General features: G+C 41.6%; 1 protein-coding gene across 2 annotated transcripts in view; it reads right to left on the bottom strand.

Annotated features, from left to right (window-relative positions):
* Positions 1-20,825, bottom strand: part of KCTD6 (potassium channel tetramerization domain containing 6) — a 57,882-nt gene that overhangs the window by 35,913 nt on the left and 1,144 nt on the right. Inside the window, exons 2-3 of one of the 2 annotated variants that reach the window (XM_067754961.1) lie at positions 15,336-15,438; positions 7,365-7,447 (exon numbers count right to left, since the gene is read on the bottom strand). The gene's annotated coding sequence lies outside the window, so the exon portion shown is untranslated. The remainder of the gene's footprint in view (positions 1-7,364; positions 7,448-15,335; positions 15,439-20,825) is intronic. The other variant, XM_067754960.1, reaches the window with a different exon arrangement.

The following is a 20,825-nucleotide window of genomic DNA, read 5'->3' as shown; positions in this document are numbered from 1 at the left end:
CACAGATCCTGAGATAATGTGGTGAAAACTTGTCTCCCTAAATTATGTAACAACCAGCCATAGAATAAGACTGGTATTATTAATTCACAGACACCTTCCAACCCCAGTGTTATAAAGAAGTTCTAATGTATTAAACAAAATGGCTTTCCTTTGGTCAAAAATGAATTTTCTAAGTCTAGTCAAGTAATCAACATCAAAATGTCTGGGATGCTATGAAGTGTTTCTTGTGCCCGGAAATGGGGGGTTTTATTTATCCTTTAAAAGTTCACGGTACAGCATGTGGGTGAAGCTTTCTGAGCAACCTTTCCCTTTGCTACTGCAAAGCCAAACTGTGGGCTCAGCGTCTGAGCTTTCCTTCCCACAAAAAATGTGGTTAAGGCCAGAGAACAAAAGTATTTATACTTTTGGAGGCCCCCCTGTTCGTGAGCCACGTGGCAGCGGCCCTGATACTGTCCTTTCTGCACCTTCTGCCACTTGCTGCTTCCAGTCGAGTGGAGGAGGGCACCCTCTAGGGGTGAGACTGGGGAACAAAATAGTCTCCAACCCCTGGGAAAGGGACTGTGGGAATTCACCTGGATGGCCTTTCCTAGGCAGCTACGCTTCTAAAGCTTCCAAAAACTGAAGTCTATCAATGCAGTGCCAGATGTAACCTAAGGCACTGATATGTGTGTATGCAGGTTTGTGCAAACACACTCATAAAATCTGAGTATCTCTGGAAGGAGAAGCAGGAAACTAGTAACGGTGCTTGCCTCCTGGGAGAGAAATTCATAAGAGAGATGGGGACAGCGGGGAGAGTCACTTTCCCTCCCCACAAATTTATGATGAGAAACTTTCAAACATACAGAAAAGTTTAAAGAATAGTGCAATGAATTCCCACATGCTCACCACTGAGATTCTACAACTGTTACCATTTACCATATTTGCTTTATCTCTATATTAATTTGCCTGAATTATTCAATTAGAGACTCACAGTAAAATCTTTATGTCCTTTGAATTTTGTACACAGTATATCATCTATCCAAAAAAATAAATTTCTTAATAATAATAACCACCTCTGAAAGGTGTTGTGAGGGAAGATTATATTAAATAAGATATATGTAAATACCTGGCACAGTGCCAAGCACAGAGTACCTGCTCAATAAATAAATGCTAACTATAGTCATTCTCACATTTCTCTTCATTTGCTTTCAGTTCCCGTAGTCAACTCATCACCTTTGATCACCCCAAGGCAGGCAGCACAGGCATGACAGGGCTGTTACGGAGCAGAAGACAGGGCTCTAAAAAGCTCAATGACTCCAGGGCTTCCCTGATGGCGCAGTGGTTGAGAGTCCGCCTGCCAATGCAAGGGACACGGGTTCATGCCCTGGTCCGGGAGGATCCCACATGCCGCAGAGCGGCTGCACCCGTGGGCCATGGCCGCTGAGCCTGCGCGTCCGGGGCCTATGCTCCACAACAGGAGAGGCCGCAACAGTGAGAGGCCCGCGTACCGCAAAAAAAACAAACAAAAAAAAACCAAAAAAGCTCAGTGACTCCAAATTGGCCAGGCAGCAAGGGCCCCCAGACGGGCCAAGCACCTGGGCCTTTTCCCAATTCAGCCCTCTTCCCACTTTTCCAAACTTCTCTCAACTCCTCAAAGGCTCCTGGCAGGTCCAGAGCAGGAGGGTCATAGTACCCTGTAGCGTGTATGACCAACCTGTTAAAAGCAGGCCAGGGAGCAGGGAGGAGGCCTAAAGTGGCCATGACAGTAATCCCTTCTGTGCTGCTCCAAGAAAATTGCTTCATGCCTACAAATATCCACCTTTTCCCACAGACTACCTTGTAATGAGTTTCACTAGTTTCTGATATCAAAAAATAAAATAAATATAAAATATAATTTAGGGCTTCCCTGGTGGCGCAGTGGTTGAGAATCCGCCTGCCGATGCAGGGGACATGGGTTTGTGCCCGGGTCCGGGAAGATCCCACATGCCACAGAGCGGCTGGGCCCATGAGCCATGGCTGCTGAGCCTGCACGTCCCGAGCCTGTGCTCCGCAACAGGAGAGGCCACAACAGTGAGAGGCCCGCATATCGCAAAAAAAAAAAAAATATATATATATATATATATAATTATATATATATATAATTTAGTATGTGGTAAAAACCAAATAGACATGCTACCTAGATCTCTAAATATATGTGTCATATAACATATGTAATTCATAATACACATATATACAATACACATATATTAACATAATATATGTTAACATGTAATATACATGTTATCAGATAACATAAATATAAAATACAATTCAGTATGTGGTAAAAACCAAGTAGTGAGAGATTCTATGCTAGCTAGGCCTCTTTTTTTCTCTACACACACTTATATGCAACATATATAACACATTACATTACATGTTATTTACATTATATATGTACATTATATTACTTTTTTTTTTATTTAGAGACCTAGTTAGCATCTCCGACTATGTGGGTTTTACCACATACTGAACTATATTTGGTCAGACTAATCCTTTTCCTCACCAGGGGAAACCAGTTATAGATAAACCAGTGAGTCACCATTCGCTCTGCTGGCCGTGACCAATATCTCTCTGGGGCCTCACACCTTCCTGCCAGCTGCCCACAAACCCAGAGACTTCCTCCAGTCCTTGTGGAGAGAGAACCGGGGAAGGTACCTGCCCCTCAGTCTTATGAGGTAGGCACTACTATTATCCTCATTGCAATAAACTGAATGTATTGTCCCCCACAAAAGTCATACGTTGAAACCTAATGCCCAATGTGATGGTATTTGGAGATGAAATCTTTGGGAGGTGATTAGGTCATGAGGGCAAAGCCTTCATGAATGGTATCAGTACCCTCATAAAAAAAGACCCTGGAGTGCTCCCTCAGATACCTTCTGCTATCTGAGGACATTAAGACAGACATCTATGAACCAGGAAGCAGGCTGGTTGACACCAAATCTGCTGAAACCTTGATCTTGGACTTTCCAGTCTCCAAAACTTTGAGAAATATATGTATGTTGTTTATAAGTTACCTAGTCTATGGTATTTTGTTACAGTGGCCCAAAAAGACTCAAGACACCCATTTAACCAAAGAGAGATGAGGTACAGATGCCACGAGTAATGAGCTCAAGGTCACAAAGCTAGTAAATGGCAGTGCTGGGATGCCAGTTTCTGTCAGTGGACCTTTAATACAGATTTCAACATAGAAACGTGCAAACATGAACTATATCAGCAAAAGTGTGGGGGAAAAGGCACTTTTAGATATTCCTTGTTGGAAAGTAAATTCGGAAATCTATATGACAATACTGAACACAATTTAAAACGCACATAGTTACTTTGACCTTGAAATTCTTCCTCTAGAAATTACTCACAGATGCCTTTACATGAGTGTGCAAAAACATATGGACAAGACATTCCATTGGGGGCTTCCCTGGTGGCGCAATGGTTGAGAGTCCGCCTGCTGATGCAGGGGACACAGGTTCTTGCCCCGGTCCGGGAAGATTCCACATGCCGCGGAGCGGCTGGGCCCGTGAGCCATGGCCGCTGGGCCTGCGTGTCTGGAGCCTGTGCTCCACAACGGGTGCGGCCACAACAGTGAGAGGCCCGCGTATCGCAAAAAAAAAAAAAAAAAAAGACATTCCATTGCACCATGATTATAACAGTAAAGACCAGAAGACTAGGACATGGTGTCATAGGGCATCAGTTAAACAGCCACACTCTGGAACACTATACACCTGTGAAGATGAATGAGGGAAATCTACTTGCACTGATATGCAGAGCCCTCCAAGGTATATTTCTAATGAAAAAACAGCACAGGGCAGTACATGTGTCTTAAAAGCTAACATTTAAGCCAATGTACAGGGTGATGATTTCAGGAAAGTTGGAGTAACACACTCTGCCCTATGTATCACACTAACTGCAACTACAAACCCTTTCAGAATCCATGGAGCAGTGACCTAAGGATTTTGAAAAGCAAATGGTAGCAGGTGAATCAAGGAAAGAGACCAGAATCCAAAGGTCCACAAAACTGGTGAGAAGTTCAGGTTTTTTCCCTTCAGTATTGCCCAGCCTGGATTCAAGTGCACCTGCTCAAAACTCAGAAGTGTTCATCAGGTGCAGACAAAGAATTCCAAGATAAGCCCTCTCTTTCTGATCTGAGGAGTGTGTGTGTGTGTGTGTGTGTGTGTGTGTGTTTGGGGGTTGGGAAGTGGGGAATCGGGGAATATTCCATTTGGTTTTTGTTATTTTTTCTTTTTTCTGTTTTCCTGCCCCAGTCTGCAGGCAATACCTTAGTGTTGATGGCAGTAGTGGGTGGTCAGATGCTTAAAACTCTAATGGAGGGGAAATTTGTCTCTAACCAGAGGAACTGTGATTCCAAGAGCATGGAGAGAATACCATTGCTTTGTTTCTCTCCCTGTCCTCCCGTGGTCCCAGACGCAGACACAGCAGTAAGAAGTGCACAACAGAGCAGAGAAACTAAAGCCACACTGTTAGGGGCTGAATGGTCCCCCTCAAATTCATATATTGAAGTCATAACCCCCAGTATCACAGAATGTGACTACATTTGGAGATGGCCTTTAATGCGGTAGTGAGGGTAAAATGAAGTCATTAGGGTAGAGCCTAATCTAATATGACTGGTGTCATTATAAGAAGAGGGGTTTAGGACACAGACATGTACATGCACAGAGGAGAGACCATTTGAGGACACAGCAAGAAAGCAAGGAGAGAGGCTTCAGAGGAAATCAACCTTGCAGGAAACTTCATCGTGGAATTTCAGCCTTCAGAACTGTGAGAAAATAAATTTCTGTTGTTTAAGTCACCCAGTCTGTGGTATTTTGTTATGGCAGCCCCAGCAAACTAATACACCTATCTTTCTGGCTAGGGGACGAGGAAGGGAGGGTCTAGGGCATCAAAAGGTATTGAGAACATCATAGAGATGAGGGAGATCTAAAGAGACATCCCAGAAAGCTATGTATGACCTCCTGGGCTCACCCTGGAGCTTACATGTACAGATCTGACCCTAAACAGCATATCACAAGCCTTGCCATCTGAGCTACAAGGTAGCACACTACCAAGGTCCCCGACTGACCACTGGGTAGCACACACGTGGGACTGATCCAAAGGGCACTGCAAATGCTTTAAAAACTGAGCTGACTTTGGAACCACAGCCCACAGCAGGCAGGCTGAAACTTGCAACCTGAACCGAACCTTCTGGATTACCTAAAAAATGTAAAATATCAACATTCTCTAGCCAGACTGACGAAGAAATAAAGACAAAAGACACAGGTTACTGGGGCTTCCCTGGTGGTGCAGTGGTTAAGAATCTGCCTGCCAATGCAGGGGACACAGGTTCGAGCCCTGGCCCAGGAAGATCCCACATGCCATGGAGTAACTAAGCCCGTGTGCCACAACTACTGAGCCTGTGCTGTACAGCTCATGTGCCACAACTACTGAGCCCACATGCCACAACCACTGAAGCCCGCGTGCCTAGAGCCCATGCTCTGCAACAAGGGAAGCCACTGCAATGAGAAGCCCGCACACCACAACGAAGAGTAGCCCCCACTCGCTGCAACCAGAGAAAGCCCGCACACAGCAACAAAGACCCAACACAGCCAAAAATAAAAATTAAAAATGGATAAAATTACAAAAAAAGACACACGGTACTAATTTCAGGAATGAAAAAGGGGATATGACTACAGACCCCACAGACTTTAAAAGTGAATTTTGTGAACAAATCAACAATATATAAATTTGGCAACTTAGATGAAATGGACTTATTCCTTGAAAAATAAAAACAACTGAAATTTACCCAAGAATAAAAAGATAACCTGAAAAATCCTATATTCATTAAAGAAATAGAATTTGTAGTTAAAAGCTCCATAAAGGGACTTCCCTGGTGGTGCAATGGTTAAGAATCCACCTGCCAATGCAGGGGACAGGGGTTTGATCCCTGGTCTGGGAAGATCCCATGTGCTGCGGAGCAACTAAGCCCGCGTGCCACAACTACTGAGCCTGTGCTCTAGAGCCCATGAGCCACAACTACTGAGCCCACATGCCACAACTACTGAAGCTCACGCGCCTAGAGCCCATGTTCCGTGACAAGAGAAGCTACTGCAATGAGAAGCTCACACAGTGTAACAAAGAGTAGCCCCCGCTCACCACAACTAGAGAAAGCCCATAAGCAGCAACAGAGACCCAACGCAGCCAAAAATAAATAAATAAATAAATAAAATTTTTAATTAAAAAAATATATAAATAAAAGCTCCATAAAAAAGGTACTTCCCTGGTGGTCCAGTGGTTAAGAATCCGCCTTCCAATGCAGGGGACGTGGGTTCAATCCCTAGTCAGAGAACTAAGATGCCACATGCAGCAGGGCAACTACTGAGCCCACGCGTCACTACTAGAAAGTCTGTGTACTGCAACTACAGAGCCCATGCACTGCAACTAGAGAGAAGCCTGAGTGCCACAACAAAAGATCCTGTGTGCTGCAACTAAGACCTGAAGCAGCCATAAATAAATAAATATATATTTTTAAATTGTTGAATGATTAAATTGTAAAAAAAAAAAAATCTTATATAAAAAAACTCCATAAAAAAGAGATCTCTGGATGTTTTCAAATATAAATTCTACCAAACATTTAAAGAAGAAATAAAACCAATTCTACACAACCTCTTTCAGAAAACAGAAGAGGAGGGAACACTTCCCAACTCATTTTGAGGCCACCATTACCCTGATACCAAAATCAGACAACAGAAGAAAACTATAGACCAATTATCTTTCATAAACATAGAAATCTCCTCAACAAAAATTAGCAAATCAAAATCCAGCAATATAAATGTGTGTGCATATGTGTATATGTATGTACATATATTCCACCGTGACCAAGCAGGGTATATACCAGAAATGCAATATTGGTTCAATATTTAAAAATCAATCAACGTAGGGACTTCCCTGGTGGTCCAGTGGGTAAGACTTCACACTCCCAATGCAGGGGGCCCAGGTTCGATCCCTGGTCAGGGAACTTGATCCCGCATGCATGCCACAACTAGGAAGCCTGCATGCCACGACTAAAGATACTGCGTGCCACAACGAAGATCCTGCGTGCCACAACTAAGACCCGATGCAGCCAAACTAAAAATAAAATAAATAATAAATAAATATTTTTTTAAAAATCAATGTAATCCACAATGTTAACAAACTAAAGAAGAAAAATCAAATGATCATATAAATTGATGCATAAAAGGCATGTGACAAAATTCAATGGCCATTCAGGATACAAGAACTCAGTAAATTAGAAACAAAGGGAACTTCCTTCACCTGAATAAGGATCTCTACAAAAAAATTAAAACGAACATCACACTTACTGGTAAAAGATTGAATGCTTTTCCTCTAAGATCGGGAACAAGGCGAAGATGTTCCTTCTCACCACTCCTATTCAACACGGGTACTAGAAGGCCAGCAAAAAAGGCAAGAAAAAGAAACAAAAGACATAAATATTAGAAAGATAGAAATAAAATTGTCTCTTTCGTAGACAACCTAATTGTCCAAGCAGACAATCCCATGGAATCAACAAAAAAATCTTCTAGAAATAACAAATGAGTTTAGCAAGGTTGCAGAACATTATGTCAACACCTGAAAATCAACTGCATTTCTGTAAACTAGCAGTAAACTACCAGAAACCAAAATTTTTAAAACAACATTTACAATAGCCTAAAAAGGACAGAAAATCTTAGGCATAAATCCAATAAACTATGTGCAAGATCTGTATGCTGAAAACTACAAAAGTCTGATGAAAAAAATCAAAGAAGACTGAAGTAAATGGAATACCAGTTCTTTCCAAAATGTTCTATAGATTCAACACTATTCCAACCAAAATTCTACCAAGATTTTTTTTTTGTAGCTGCAGTTAAGCTGATTGTAAAACAACTTTGAAAAGGAAATGCTGGAAGACTCACTTGATTTTAAAAATTACTGTACAGCTGCAGTAATTAAGACAGTGTAATACTGAAAAAGGGATAAACACAGAGATCAATGAAACAGAACAGAGTCCAAAACCAGAAACCACTCAAAACAACCAACTGATTTTTGCACAAAGGTGCAAAGGCAATTCAATGGATGAAAGATGGTCTTTTTACCAAACAGTGTTTAAACGACTGGACATCCATATGTAAAAAAACTCTGGACCTGGGCTTCCCTGGTGGCGCAGTGGTTGAGAGTCCGCCTGCCGATGCAAGGGACACGGGTTCGTGCCCCGGTCCGGGAAGATCCCACATGCCGCGGAGCGGCTGGGCCCGTGAGCCATGGCCGCTGGGCCTGCGCGTCCGGAGCCTGTGCTCCGCAACGGGAGAAGCCACAACAGTGAGAGGCCCGCGTACTGCAAAAAAAAAAAAAAGCCCTCTGGACCTAAACCTCACACCTTATACAAAAATTAACTCAAAATGGACCATAGAGCTAAACATAAAACTATAAAACTGTAGAAGAAAACATTAAAGAAAAGCTTTACAACCTGGTGTGAGGCAGAGTTCTTAGACATGACACCAAAACATGAACCATAAAAGAAAATTTTGGTAAATTGAATTTCATCAAAATTTAAACCTTTTCTCTGAAAGACAGTGTTGAAAGATTGAAGAGATATGTCACAGACTGGGAGAAAATACAGTGGGCCCTCAGTATCCGCAGATTCCACACCTGCAGATTCAACCAACAGAGGACAGTGTCAGAGGTCCTACTGTTAGAAATTGATAAGAGGCTGGACAAGGAATTCGGGCAAGGCTGTACTGGGGCTCGGGCTGCAGCACGAAGGAGTGAGAACAAGTCAGAGCTACCCTTGCTCACTCCCCGAGGCGGGTGGCGAGCTGCTTCCTTAAATGGGGTGAGGCTAGAGGCAGGCAGGCTTCGATGCTCTGCCCACCCCCTCGGTAGTGCTGTGTGCAGGGACCATCAGGGTACCCTGCTTTTGCTCTGGGCAGTTGGGTTTTGGCCTTTTTGCATCTTGTTGTTCACACTTTACCCCAACTGCACATGCATGCGGTTATTTTTAGTCCCTTATACTTTCTTTGTATTTTATTGCCGAAGGAGATGTTTGTCCAGGTGCAAGCACTCCAGTAGAGGGTCCCAGATCCCAGGTCCTAGCCTGTCTCACTACCATAAGGGACTTGAGCAGTCACAAATTTAGGTAACCTCAGGATGGGAGAGGTTCTGGAAACAATCCCCTCGCAGATACCAAGGGATGACTGTATTTGCAAATCGCATATTCAACATAGGGCTTATATCCAGAATATACACATACACACACACGTGCGCGCGCGCGCGCACACACACACACACACACACACACACACATAAAACTCAACCTTAAGAAAACAAACAACCCAAGAAAAAATGGGCAAAGACTTAAACAGACATTTTACCAAAGATGATATACAAATGGCCAATAAGAAAACAAAGAGATACTCAACATCTTTAGCCATTAAGGAAATGAAAATCAAAACCATGATGAGATATCACTGCACACCCATTAGAAAGGCAAAAAACAAAAACAAATTATAACATCAAGAGTTGGTGAGGATGTGGAACAACTGGGACTCTCATACACTGTTGTTGAGAATAGAAAATGGTACTCCAGAAAACAGTTTGACAGTCTCTTAAAAGTTAAATATACACTTGCATATGACCCAGCAATCCCAAAATCGCATGGTAGAGAAATGAGAATGTATGTTCATACAAAATTCTGCACAAAAATTTTATATTAACTCTATTCATCATCACCAAAAACTGGAAACAACTAAAATGTCCTTTAACAGGTAAACGGATGAACAAACTGTGGTGCGTGCATAAAACAGAATAATACTCGCAATAAAAAAGAAGGGACTATCCATACATGTGACAACACAGATGAATCTCAAAGGCATTGTGTTGAGTGAAAGAAGCCAGTCTCAAAAAGTTATACACTGTGTGATTGCATTTATATAACATTCTGGAAAAGGCAATAGTGTGGCAACAGAGACACAGATTAGGGGGTGTCAGGCATTAGGGATGGAGGGTGTGGTGTCACAAGGACAGACAGCGGGAGTTTTGGGGTGTCATAGAGCCATTGTGTATGCTGATTATGGCTGTCATTACCCAAATCTATACCAGCTTAGAAACACACACACACACACACACACACACACACACACACACACACTTAACTATATGCTCATTAAAACAATATTTTTAAAAACCTAACATTTGTGTAAAGAAAGAGCTTATACCTAAATAGCCCTTCTCTGTAAACAGACAGAAGAAATAAGAATGGTGTCTGCTGCGGCACGGGGCAGAGGCAGCGTAACTGAGGTTCAGGAGCAGGAAGGACGATTACTTCGTACCTTTCTGAACTACTTGAATTTTTTTTCCTGCAATGGGATGAATTTCCTATTCAAAACATTTTTGAAATTTAAACTAAAATATAAAACAAAGTGTATATGGATATATTGGAATAAAACATGCAAACATTATAAAAGATATTTTGCTCAGAAATGGGATAGAGAGTCTCCTTTTGGGAAAATGAAAAAATTCTGGAGATGGATGGTGGTGGTAATTGAACAGCAGTGTGAAAGTATTTAACACAACTGAACTGTACACTTGAAAATGGTTAAGGGACTTCCCTGGTGGCACAGTGGTTAAGAATCCACCTGCCAGTGCAGGGGACACGGGTTTGAGCCCTGGTCCGGGAAGATCCCACATGCCACGGAGCAACTAAGCCCGCGAGCCACAACTACTGAGCCTATGCGCCTAGAGCCTGTGCTCCGCAACAAGAGAAGCCACCGCAATGAGAAGCCCACGCACCTCAACAAAGAGTAGCCCCCACTCGCCTCAACTAGAGAAGTTGTTGTATTCTCTAGTTGCAGCAAGGAAGCAGCAAGGAAGACCCGATGCAGCTCAAAATAAATAAAATAAAATAAATTTATTTTTTAAATGGTTAAAATGGTAAATTTTATGTTATTCATATTTTATCACTATATAAAACAATCTAATTAGAATATGAGCAAAAGTCTTGAACAGACACTTCACCAAAGATGGATGTCAAGTAAGTATGTAGAAAGGTGTTCAACATCATTAAATATTAGGGAAATGCAAATCAAAATCAGGAGGGATACCACTATACATCTATTAGAATGTCTGAAATAAAAATTATTGACAATATCAGGTGCTGGCAACGACCCCAGAGCAACTGGATGTCTCCTACATTGCTGGAGGGACCCTAAAATGGTACAGCCACTCTGGAAGAACAGTATGGCAATTTCTTAAAAGTTAAACATACACTTAACATACAATCATACTGCTGGATACCTAGAGAAATGAAAACTTATGTTCACAAAAAAACCTGTAAACCAATGTTCACAGCAGCTGTATTGGAAATAGCTAAAACTGAATACAACTCAGAAGTCCTTCAGTGGATGAATGGATAAACTGATATAGCCATACAGCTGTTAAGCAATAAAAAAGAATGAAATGTTGATACCTGCAACTACTTGCACTGATCTTGGGGCATTAGGCTGAGTGACAATAGTCAATCGCAAAGAGTTACATATTGCATGATTCCATGAAATAACAAATTATAGTGTTTGAGAAGAGATTAGTGGTTACCAGGAGTTAGGGGTTGGAGAAGGTGTATCTATGAGGTAACACGAGGGAGTTTCTCTGTAGTGATGGAAAAATTCTGTATTCTGATTGTGCTGGTGGTTACATGAATTTGTACGTATGATAAAATTCCGTAGTACTACACACACACACACACACACACACAAATGCATATAAAAAATGGTGAAAGCTGAATAAAGTGTCTACCTGAGTTAATAGTATTGTACTAATGTTAATTCTGGGTTTTGACAACGTACTATGGTTATATAAAATATTACCATTGGGCAAAGCTGGATGGAAGGTATATGAAAACTCTTGCATACTCTGTATTTTTGTTCTTCTTGTGAGTCTTAAGATCTCTCAAGAGAAAAATTTATGAGAAAAAAAAAGAGGAGTAAATTATTAATACTTAACATGGATGAATCAATCTCAGTAACATTTTGCTGAGCCAGACACAAGAGCACATGGTGTATAACTCCATTTGTTTCAAGTTCTAAAACAGGCCAACAGAAATATGACTATGGAAACCAGATCTGTGTTTGCCTGTGAGGTGATGTGTGGGGAATTACTTAAGAGGAGACATGAGCGAACTTTCTGGGGTGGTGGAAATGTGCATTTTACTGTGTTTAAGTTACACCTAAAAAGATGGAAGAGCGAGAGGTCTTCTTTAATAAACCTTGCTTGCAATGACCAAAATACAAACAAACAAAAAAAACCCACCACACAAAAAAAATTGGTCAAGCCCGTGGAGATCGAAAACTTTGGATAAAGGACTTTCTGATGACTGACAACCCAAAGAGATTGGAGGACAAATGTTCCTGGAACTTTGGGAAGATTTAACTCCAAGAGAAAAGTGGCCTAGTTGGCCAACTTACACTTTCCAATCCCTTTCTGTAAAATCCAGCGAGCACATAAATGTAGAGTGGCTTTTAAAAGATAATGGATTTAAAATTCAGCACTTCCGGTACTTCCCTGGTGGCGCAGTGGTTAAGAATCTGCCTGTCAATGCAGGGGACACGGGTTCAAGCCCTGGTCCGGGAAGATCCCACATGCCGCAGAACAACTAAGCCCGTGCACCACAACTACTGAGCCTGTGCTCTAGAGCACGTGAGCCACAACTACTGAGCCCGTGTGCCACAACTACTGAAGCCCGCATGCCACAACTACTGAAGCCCGCACCTAGAGCACCTAGAGCACCTAGAGCCCGTGCTCTGTAACAAGAGAAGCCACTGCAATGAGGAGCCTGTGCACCGCAACGAAGAGTAACCCTGCCGCTCGCTGCAACTAGAAAAAGCCCGCACGCAGCAAAAAAGACCCAACACATCAAAAAAAATAATAAGTTTATTAAAAAACTAAGGATAAAATAAAATTCAGCACTTCCATCTTCTGTGCTTTTTACTCTGAAACATAAAATTATGCCTAGCTTTTCCAAACTGGCCATTTATAAAATTTAAAAGGAAAGCACATATACTGATGAAGATACTCAATGTGTCTGAAATGTCCACAGTCATTATTTTAAAAGGAAATTCTCACCTGAGGCCAGCTGAGTCCTCTGTACTCGCCACGGTCTTCCTGACTAAACTAGGCAGACTAGCTGCATGGACTCAGGGTTCCTGGCTTTTTGGGATCTCTGTGTAAATACAGCCCAAGAATCCTGTCCTTTGTCTAGATCAAAGGACAGAATTCTGGCTTCTCTTTGGGTCACTGTTCCCTTACCTTGATGTCTCCTTTTGCTTTGTAATTTTAATGCTGAAATCTTTTTTTTTTTTTTTTTTTTGGCCATGCTGCATGGCTTGTGGGATCTTAGCTCCCCAACCAGGGGTTGAACCCATGCCCCTGAAGTGGAGTGTGGAGCCCTAACCACTGGACTGCCAGGGAATTCCCAATCCTGAAATCTTTTAGTGCTGGATGGTGGGACAGATGGGAGTGGTGGGAGAACTGACTCACATTTTCATTCTCAGTAGAACCCAGGAATCCGTGAGGGCTGACACCTCAAATTCAGGGATTTCCCAGGGATGCCGTGGCTGTCTGGAAAGTGCTGGGGTCTCCTGCCAAGGACTTGTCAAGTAGAGAATGTTGCTCACCATCGTGCTCTACAAGTATTGAGTCATTAGCCACTGCAGCCTCTGACCATCAATGTACCCTGAAAGGTGTTCAGGACAGAGACTGACAATGAGGCACTCTATGCTCTGAGGAAATTGGCTAAACAGGCCTTCAAATAAATAGTTTCAAGAGAAAAATTTATGAACCCAATTTCTTACATCTTACTATACTTAGAAAAGCACTAAAAATCATTAACTAAAATATCTACTCATGACTAGCAGTAACCTTCTACCAAGATGTGTGCTTGACTGCATACCCGTCTCTAAAATCATGTATGTGCTGACCTCCCCTCTTACCTGTTCGGAGCAGTTCCTCAGCCCCATCTGGGAGGCAGTCTCCTGGGCTATAGTCCTCAGTACATCCCCAAATAAAACGAAACTCACAGCTCTCACATTGTGAGCTTTTATTTCAGTCCACAGACTGAAGGGACTAGATGACGGTGCCAGATGAGGGAGACAGAAGCTCTTGACTTCATACCTTAGAGACTATCTCTCCATTTTAAAGACGATGAAGCAGAGGCCCAGAGACTAAAGGCCATCTCTATGCAGCTGCGCACAAATTTATTTCTCTAGCGCTACCTAGCCTCTAGCTCCAAGCTTCTATATTCAACCTGGGTATGATCCAGTCACCTAAATACAGCTTATGCAGAATGGATTCTTACCTCCCACCTGCTCTCAGGCTCCCCACCCGCACCCATCCAACAACAACAAAAAACCCCCAAATCTTCCTCCACTCTTCCCCTTTCCTCACGGCAATCCTATCGATTCCAGTCCAAAATAGATCTCAAACCTGTCCCCTCCTCTTCATGATGAAATTGCCCTCTAGTCCAGCTCTCCCTCTGCCAAAGACTCCCTGAGGTCTCCCTGCTCATCCTCCTCTTTTCATTCTCACTCAGCAACCAGATGCACTCCTGTGACCTAGTCGCTGCCCTGCTGCACTGGCTTCCCAGAGCCCTTACAGTAAACCCAGATTCTAAGGTTGCAGACCAGCAGCCCTCAGCCCTCAGAGAAGTTTTTGGAATGTCCTGGGGAAGAGTGAGGACTGAGGGAGTCCCCAGAGGTCCCACCTGACCCCACCCACCCCCTCCCCACCTCCCAGCCCCACCCCAGTCGAAATGAGACCAAGGAGAGGAGGCTTCCAGAGGCTTCCCTAGTAGGGTGTTGGGCCCCATAAGTCTCTCTCTAAATGCGGGTTGTTGTAACTCCCTTCCAGGTGGGACCCCAACTTCCACTTTAGGAAGCAGTGCGAAAAGACTACCCTTCAGAGTCAGACAATCCTAAAGCCAAATCCTGGCTCATTTAACCAATCCCAGCTTCAGTCTACCCATCTGAGAAATGGAGCCCATAATAATAACACTAATTACCTGAGAGGGTTCTTGTGAGAATTAAATAACACAATGCCTGGCACACATGAAAGCTCTTGTTCACATTCTAAAGAACCAACAGAGAGGAGGACCTTCAAGATGGTGGAGGAGTAAGACGTGGAGATCACTTTCCTCCCCACAGATACATCAAAAATACAACTACATGTGGAAAAACTCCTACAGAACACCTACTGAACAGTGGCAGAAAACCGCAGACTTTCCAAAAGGCAAGAAACTCCCCACATACCTGGCCGTGTGGCTGACAGGGTCTTGGTGCTCCAGCCGGGTGTCAGGCCTGAGCCTCTGAGTGGGGAGAGCTGAGTTCAGGACATTGGACCACCAGACACCTCCTGGACACACATAATATCAGTAGGTGAGAACTTTCCCAGAGATCTCCACTTCAACGCTAAGACCCAGCTCCACTCAATGACCAGCACGCTCCAGTGCTGCACACACCATGCCAAACAACTAGCAAGACAGGAACACAACCCCACCCATAGGGAGAGAGGCTGCCTAAAATTATAATAAGTCCACAGACACCCCAAAACACACCACTGGACATGGTCCTGCCCACCAGAAAGACAACATCCAGCCTCACACACCAGAACACAGGCACCAGTCCCCTCCACCAAGAAGCCTACACAACCCACTGAACCAACCTCACCCACTGGGGGCAGACACCAAAAACACAGGGAACTATGAACCTACAGCCTGCGAAAAGGAGACCCCAAACACAGTAAGTTAAGCAAAATGAGAAGACAGAGAAATACACAGCAGATGAAGCAGCAAAGTAAAAACCCACCAGACCAAACAAATGAAGAGGAAATAGGCAGTCTACCTGAAAAAGAAATCAGAGTAATGATAGTAGAGATGATCCAAAATCTTGGAAATAGAATGGAGAAAATGCAAGAAACGTTTAACAAGGACCTAGAAGAACTAAAGAGCAAACAAACAATGATGAACAACACAATAAATGAAATTAAAAATTCTCTAGAAGGAATCAATAGCAGAATAACTGAGGCAGAAGAACGGATAAGTGACCTGGAAGATAAAAGAGTGGAAGTAACTACCGCAGAGCAGAATAAAGAAAAAAGAATGAAAAGAATTGAGGACAGTCTCAGAGACCTCTGGGACAACATTAAATGCACCAACATTCAAATTGTAGGGGTCCCAGAAGAAGAAGAGAAAAAGAAAGGGACTGAGAAAATATTTGAAGAGATGATAGTTGAAAACTTCCCTAATATGGGAAAGGAAATAGTCAATCAAGTCCAGGAAGTGCAGAGAGTCCCATACAGGATTAATTCAAGGAGAAACATGCCAAGACATATTAATCAAACTATCAAAAATTAAATTCAAAGAAAAAATATTAAAAGCAGCAAGGGAAAAGCAACAAATAACATACAAGGAAATCCCCATAAGGTTAACAGCTGATCTTTCAGCAGAAACTCTGCAAGCCAGAAGGGACTGGCAGGACATATTTAAAGTGATGAGAGGGAAAAATCTACAACCAAGATTACTCTCCCTAGCAAGGATCTCATTCAGATCTGACATAGAAATTAAAACCTGTACAGACAAACAAAAGCTAAGAGAGTTCAGCACCACCAAACCAGCTTTACAACAAATGCTAACGGAACTTCTCTAGGCAGGAAATAGAAGAGAAGGAAAAGACCTACAATAACAAACCCAAAACAATTAAGAAAATAGTAATAGGAACATACATAGCGATAATTACCTTAAATGTAAATGGATTAAATGCTCCAACCAAAAGACATAGACTGGCTGAATGGATACAAAAACAAGACCCATATATATGCTGTCTACAAGAGACCCACTTTAGACCTAGGGATACATACAGCCTGCAAGTGAGGGGATGGAAAAAGATATTCCATGCAAATGGAAATCAAAAGAAAGCTAGAGTAGCAATTCTCATATCAGACAAAACAGACTTTAAAATAACGACTATTACAAGAGACAAAGAAGGACACTACATAATGATCAAGGGATCAATCCAAGAAGAAGATATAACAATTGTAAATATTTATGCACCCAACATAGGAGCACCTCAATACATAAGTCAAATACTAACAGCCATAAAAGGGGAAATCGACAGTAACATAATCATAGTAGGGGACTTTAACACCCCACTTTCACCAATGGACAGATCATCCAAAATGAAAATAAATAAGGAAACACAAGCTTTAAATGACACATTAAACAAGATGAACTTAGTTGATATTTATAGGACATTCCATCCAAAAGCAACAGAATACACTTTCTTCTCAAGTGCTCAGGGAACATTCTCCAGGATAGATCATATCTTGGGTCACAAATCAAGCCTTGGTAAATTTAAGAAAATTGAAATTGTATCAAGTATCTTTTCTGACCACAATGCTACGAGACTAGATATCAATTACTAGAAAAAAAACATGTAAAAAAACCACAAAACATGGAGGCTAAACAATACACTACTAAATAACCAAGAGATCACTGAAGAAATGAAAGAGGAAATCAAAAAATATGTAGAAATGAAATTGAGCTATTTGTAATGAGGTGGATAGACCTAGAGTCTGTCATACAGAGTGAAGTAAGTCAGAAAGAGAGAGACAAATACCGTATGCTAACACATATATATGGAATTTAAGAAAAAATATGTCATAAAGAACCTAGGGGTAAGACAGGAATAAAGACACAGACCTACTAGAGAATGGACTTGAGGATATGGGGAGGGGGAAGGATGAGCTGTGACAAAGCGAGAGAGAGGCATGGACATATATACACTACCAAACGTAAGGCAGATAACTAGAGGGAAGCAGCCGCATAGCACAGGGAGATCAGCTCGGTGCTTTGTGATTGCCTGGAGGGGTAGGATAGGGAGAGTGGGAGGGAGGGAGACGCAAGAGGGAAGAGATATGGGAACATATGTATATATATAACTGATTCATTTTGTTGTAAAGCAGAAACTAACACACCATTGTAAAGCAATTATACTCCAATAAAGATGTTTTAAAAAAAATACCTAGACAAATGACAATGAAAACATGACAACCCAAAACCTATGGGATGCAGCAAAAGCAGTTCTAAGAGGGAAGTTTATAGCAGTACAATCCTACCTCAAGAAACTGGAAAAATCTCAAATAAACAACCTAACCTTACACTTAAAGCAATTAGAGAAAGAAGAACAACAACAAAAGAAAAAACAAAGTTAGCAGAAGAAAAGAAATCATAAAGATCAGATCAGAAATAAATGAAAAAGAAATGAAGGAAACAATAGCAAAGATCAATAAAACTAAAGGCTGGTTCTTTGAGAAGATAAACAAAATCGATAACCCATTAGCCAGACTCATCAAGAGAAAAAGGGAGAAGACTCAAATCAATAGAATTAGAAATGAAAAAGGAGAAGTAACAACTGACACTTCAGAAATACAAAGGATCGTGAGAGATTACTACAAGCAACTCTATGCCAATAAAATGGACAAACTGGAAGAAATGGACAAATTCTTAGAAAAGCACAACCTTCTGAGACTGAACCAGGAAGAAATAGAAAATATAAACAGACCAATCACAAGCACTGAAATTGAAACTGTGATTAAAAATCTTCCAACAAACAAAAGTCCAGGACCAGATGGCTTCACAGGTGAATTCTACCAAACATTTAGAGAAGAGCTAACACCTATCCTTCTCAAACTCTTCCAAATATAGCAGATGGAGGAACACTCCCAAACTCATTCTACGAGGCCACCATCACCCTGATACCAAAACCAAATAAAGATGTCACAAAAAAAGAAAACTATAGGTCAACATCATTGATGAACATAGACGCAAAAATCCTCAACAAAATGCTAGCAAACAGAATCCAACAGCACATAAAAGGATCATACACCATGATCAAGTAGGGTTTACCCCAGGAATGCAAGGATTCTTCAATATATGCAAATCAATCAATGTGATACACCATATTAACTAATTGAAGAATAAAAACTATATGATCATCTCAATAGATGCAGAAAAAGCTTTTGACAAAATGCAACACCTACTTATGTTAAAAACCCTCCAGAAAGTAGGCATAGAGGAAACTTATCTCAACATAATAAAGGCCATATATGACAAACCCACAGCCAACATCATTCTCAATAGCGAAGAACTGAAACCATTTCCACTCAGATCAGGAATAAGACAAGGTTGCCCAATCTCACCACTATTATTCAACATAGTTTTGGAAGTATTAGTCACAGCAATCAGAGAAGAAAAAGATATAAAAGGAATGCAAATTGGAAAAGAAGAAGTAAAGCTGCCACTGTTTGCAGATGACATGATACTATACATAAAGAATCCTAAAGATGCTACCAGAAAACTACTAGAGCTAATCAATGAATATGGTAAAGTAGCAGGATACAAAATTAAGGCACAGAAATCTCTTGCATTCCTATACACTAATGATGAAAAATCTGAAAGAGAAGTTAAGGAAACACTCCCCTTTACCATTGCAACAAAAAGAATAAATACCTAGATACCTAGGAATAAACCTACCTAAGGAGACAAAAGACCTGTATGCAGAAAACCATAAGACACTGATGAAAGAAATTAAAGATGATACAAACAGATGGAGAGATAAACTATGTTCTTGGATTGGAAGAAACAACATTGTGAAAATGACTATGCTACCCAAAGCAATCTACAGATTCAGTGCAATCCTTATCAAACTACCAATGGCATTTTTCACAGAACTAGACAAAAATTTCGCAATTTGTATGGAAACACAAAAGACGCCAAGTAGCCAAAGCAATCTTGAGAAAGAAAAACGGAGCTGGAGAAATCAGGCTCCCTTGACTCCAGACTATACTACAAAGCTACATTAATCAAGACAGTATGGTACTGGCACAAAAACAGAAACATAAATCAATGGAACAGGATAGAAAACTCAAGAGATAAACCCATGCACATGTGGTCACCTTATCTTTGCTAAAGGAGGCAAGAACATGCAATGGAGAAAAGATAGCCTCTTCAATACGTGGTGCTGGGAAAACTGGACAGCTACATGTAAAAGAATGAAATTAGAACACTCCCTAACACCTTACACAAAAATAAACTCAAAATGGATTAAAGACCTAAATGTAAGGCCAGACACTATCAAACTCTTAGAGGAAAACATAGGCAGAACACTCTATGACATAAATCACAGCAAGATCCTTTTTGACCCACCTCCTAAAGAAATGGAAATAAAAACAGAAATAAATAAATGGTACCTAATGAAACTTAAAAGCTTTTGCACAACAAAAGGAACCATAAACAAGATGAAAAGACAACCCTCAGAATGGGAGAAAATATTTGCAAACAATGCAACTCACAAAGGATTAATCTCCAAAATATACAAGCAGCTCATGCAGCTCAATATCAAAAACACAAACAACCCAATCCAAAAATGGGCAGAAGACCTAAATAGACATTTCTCCAAAGAAGATATACAGATTACCAACAAACACATGAAAGGATGCTCAACATCACTAATCATTAGAGAAATCAAAACTACAAGGAGGTATCACCTCACACTAGTCAGAATGGCCATCATCAAAAAATCTACAAACAGGGCTTCCCTGGTGGCTCAGTGGTTGAGAGTCTGCCTGCCGATGCAGGGGACACGGCTTCGTGCCCCGGTCCGGGAAGATCCCACATGCCACGGAGTGGCTAGGCCCGTGAGCCATGGCTGCTGAGCCTGCGCGTCCAGAGCCTGTGCTCCGCA

This window comes from Pseudorca crassidens, chromosome 10 (assembly GCF_039906515.1).
Source record: "Pseudorca crassidens isolate mPseCra1 chromosome 10, mPseCra1.hap1, whole genome shotgun sequence".
Classification (NCBI taxonomy): domain Eukaryota; kingdom Metazoa; phylum Chordata; class Mammalia; order Artiodactyla; family Delphinidae; genus Pseudorca; species Pseudorca crassidens.
This window is presented reverse-complemented; position numbering and strand designations above follow the sequence as displayed.